This window comes from Tamandua tetradactyla, chromosome 24 (assembly GCF_023851605.1).
Source record: "Tamandua tetradactyla isolate mTamTet1 chromosome 24, mTamTet1.pri, whole genome shotgun sequence".
NCBI lineage: Eukaryota > Metazoa > Chordata > Mammalia > Pilosa > Myrmecophagidae > Tamandua > Tamandua tetradactyla.
The window spans coordinates 52,190,994-52,195,135 of NC_135350.1; positions in this window are offsets into that span (position 1 = coordinate 52,190,994).

The window sequence follows — 4,142 nt, forward strand, 5'->3', positions numbered from 1 at the left end:
GCTTTCAGAATTCTCTCCTTGTACTTTGAATTCAATGGGTTGACTATATATGGTAGGGCATGTTTCTCTTCCATTTTATCCTGTTTGGTGTCCTCTGGGCTTCTTGGATATGATATATTCATATCTTCTGCTAAATTTTGGAAGTTCTCTCTCATTATTTTTTTGAATATTCCTTCTGACAACTTCTCTGTTTCTTCTCCTTCTAGGACTCCCAAAATGCATATGTTGGTATGCTTAATGGAGTCCCAGATATGTCTTAGGCTATTTTTCCCTTTTATGATTTTTTTTCTGCTTCTCAGCATGACTCATTTCAATTATTTTGACTTTGAATTCACAATTCTTTCTTCTTCCAGCTCCATTCTGTTGAAATCCTCCTGGGAGTTTTTCATTTCACTTATTGCAGTCTTTAATTTCTGCACTTGTGTTTGGTTCCTTTTTACAAATTTCTATCTCTTTGAAATTTTCATGTTGTACATTCATTGTTTTCCTGAAATCCTTTGGTTCTATGTCTTTTCCTTCAGATCCCTGAGTATATGGAAGATAATTTTTTTTATGTCTTTTTCTGGTGTGTGTATTATCTGGTCTTCTTTTTTGAGATTTTTCTGGATTTGTGCCCTATTCCTTTGGATAGGTCATTGTTTTAGCTTTCTAGGTTGCTTAAAGCAAACAATGGGAATGTATTAGGTTACAGTTTGAGGCTGAGAAAATGTCCTAAATCAAGGCATCATCAAGCCAATTCTTTCTTCCTATTTAATCCATGGGAATGGATTAAACTAAATCCAAGACCATATTTTTCTGGGGTGAACACATCTTCAAACCACCACAGCCACACTCTGGACCCCCAAAAGACACGTGCTTCCAACATGCAAAGTACACTGATTCCATCATAACATCCCAAAAGCCATAAGTTATTTCAATAACAAAACCAAATGCAAAGTCTCATCAATTTCAGCTATAGGTGTGGTGTGTCCTGGGGTGCAATTCCCCTCTCTGTGTCCTAAAGAGCAAGTTACCTGCTTCCAACATACAAAGGAGAGACAGGCATAGGATAAACATTTCCATAAACATAGGGATAAATTGGAAGGAAAACAGGAGACATGGGTCTCAAGGAGTTCCAAAAAATCTGTAGATTTCAAGGTCTGAAAGTCATCTATGGAATGATGTTTTGTCCTCCAGTCCTGGAGAAGCAGCAGCCCCACTCCTTCCAAGTGCTTGTGCAGTGACTATCTCACTGAACACTGGTTGAAGTTTCCACCCTCCTCAAGTATTGGGGTCCAGACTCTGCAATTCCTGAAACATAAGGTCTGCTGTCTGAGAAAACTGGGGTGGCAGCCAGACTCTCTACTATCCCCAGGGGATAGGTTCCAACTCTTGAGAACACTGGAGTGGTAGCACTCTTTCTGGACAATAGGATGGAAGTCCTTCCCTCTCCAAGCTCCTGGCAGATTAATCCTTTCCATACACAGCAGGTGGGCCTTCTCTCTTGTTCTGAGAATATGTCTTTGATCCAGATCTCAGCTTCTGTGGTTCTGCCCTTGAAGTGGTTTTTCATTCACTTTGTCCCTTTTAGTTTGGGTTGGCAGTGGTTCTAGCCACACAAATCTCACAAAAAACCTTTTTAGTTTTGCATGTTGTTCACAAACATCCAAAGCAGTAGACAGTAGGACTTTCTACAGATTCTTCCTGGATAACTGAATCTCCAAGCCTGACTTGCAGTGAAATGGCTAACTGGTTCTAAATTCAGTTAAACCCTCACATAGGGTTTTGCAGGGTCTCATTTTCAGGAACAGCAGAATTTTCCAAACTATCAATTTCTGATTTCTTTGTGCCCAGGAGTTCAGCTTACCACTTTTCTCTCACATTTTACTGTAAGCTGCAAGGCATAAACCAAGCTATATTTTCCAGACTTAGCTTGGAAATCTCAGCTAAATTTCTAAATTCATCAGTCTCAAATTCTGCCTTCCATCTGACATCAGAGCACAATCATATTAAGTTCTCTGCCACTTTAAACCAAGGATTATGTTTATTTCAGCTTCTAATAACATATTCATCAGTTCTGTCTAAGACCTTATTAGAAGTGCCTTTAGCATCCATATTTCTCCAACAGCTTCTTCAAAGCAATTTAGGCCTTTTCTATAAAGCACTTTACAATTGTACTAGCCTCTACCCATTACCCAGTTCTGAAGCCATTTCCACATTTTTAGTATTTACATTAGCAGCACCCCACTCTTCTGGTACCAAAATCTGTTTTACTTTCCTAGGTTGCTCAAAGCAAATACTGTAACTGAGAAATCAGGATTTAAGGGATGATTTTGATTACTGAATCATTATATAGATGTTCTTTTTGCTTTTTGGGATATTGGAGTAGACAGAGGGGAATACCTGAAAACCCTAAACTATACTTAAGCTCTCTGGATATCTGAAATGATTGGAAAAGCCCTTGACTTGTGCCTATGTGACTGTAAGAGGTGTTACACCCTTCATCTGGTCATTTTCTTGTAGGGCAAAGGTCCTAATGTGTTAATGCAGTCAGGTGTTAACTAGCCTCAGCCCCCTGCATTTGTAAATCATACCTACTAGGCTCTGCTGTTGGAGGATAACTTGTTTCTCCTCCTGGCTCACACCTGGAGTGCTGAAGTAATAGCTCTGCCTCCCTTCCTTTCAACTTACATTAACAATGTTTTCTTTTCTGCTTTGAACTTACTATCTGAAATGACCTCATCTCTCCTTGCTATAATCCTTAAAAACCACGAACCTCCTAAACTCAGGGAGATAGATTTTGGACCATTAGGTTGTCTGCTCTCCTACTACACATGTAGTAATAAATTCTTTCTCTCTTTGAAACCCCGATATCTCAGGAATTGGTTATTGAGTGTGTCAGGCAGAAGAATCCACGGCCTTTGTCCAGTAACAACACCATGAAATGATTCTGTATCCAAGAAATTAGGAGTTAAAGGATGATTTTGATTACTGAATCATTATATAGGTATTCCTTTTTGCTTTCTGGTATATTGGAGTAGACAATATAATCTTTAAATTGTAATCCAGCTGCCTTGATCTCTGATAATGATTGTATAGCCTCTATCTTGTAACACCTGTGATTGCAATAACCTTGTGAGTAACCTTCATTTGTACCCATTTATAGAGTTTTTCAACTTTAGAATCGTACAATCACTAAAGACAGCCCCTTAAATGTATTAATGAAGGATCTTGGGTCAGTCAGAAGGATTCAAAGTAATCTTCCATCCTATTGTTCAGAAAGTCCCGAAGTCCAAAATAATCTTGATAACCAAAACTGAATCTAACCCAAAATGGGCTGGTCTGACATGTACAGTAGCTTAGACAATAACCTACAAATCACCTATACTTCATTCTACCATTTTCTTACATATGTTCTGTGACTAAGCATGTAATTAGTCTGTACATGCTCAATAATGGAATTATATCTAATGACATCATCTGGGGCCACTATGCTCATTATCCTAAACCCTTCTCATCTTTTGATTCTAATAAAACTGTCAGAATTACTGCAGTTCAGGAGATAGATTTGGGCCAATAGGTCATCTGCTCTCCTACTAGATGCCTAGTAATAACATTTTTCTCTTTGGAACCCCTGTGTCTCAGGAATTGGCTACTAAGCACACTGGGCAAAAGAATCCACCTTTGTCCAGTAACAATTCTGCTTGAATATTGAGAATTTATTAGCTTATAGCTTGACATTGAGAAAATGTCCAAATCAAAACATCATCAAGGTTTCTTCCCAAAGTCTGGTTGCCAGCAATCCTTGGCTGTCTGCCCCATGGAAAGCTGGCTTCTCCCTTCTCTTCTGGTGTTTGCTGGCCTCTCCCATCTCTTTTGTGCTGATTTCAGCTTCTTGCTTCCCGTGGCTTTCCTTTTCTTTGTCTGAATTTCATTCTCTTATATAGAACTCCAATAAATGGATTAAAACCCATTTAGGTTGAGGTGGTCACACCTTAACTGAACTAGCCTCATGAAAGGTCCATACCCACATGAATGGATTAAATTTAGAACTTTTTCTGGTATACACCTAGCTTCAGTCTACCACAGCCATCATTTCCTGCTTCTTTGTTCATTATGTAATCTTTTGTTCCATATTGTACATTTTAATATTTACAAATATC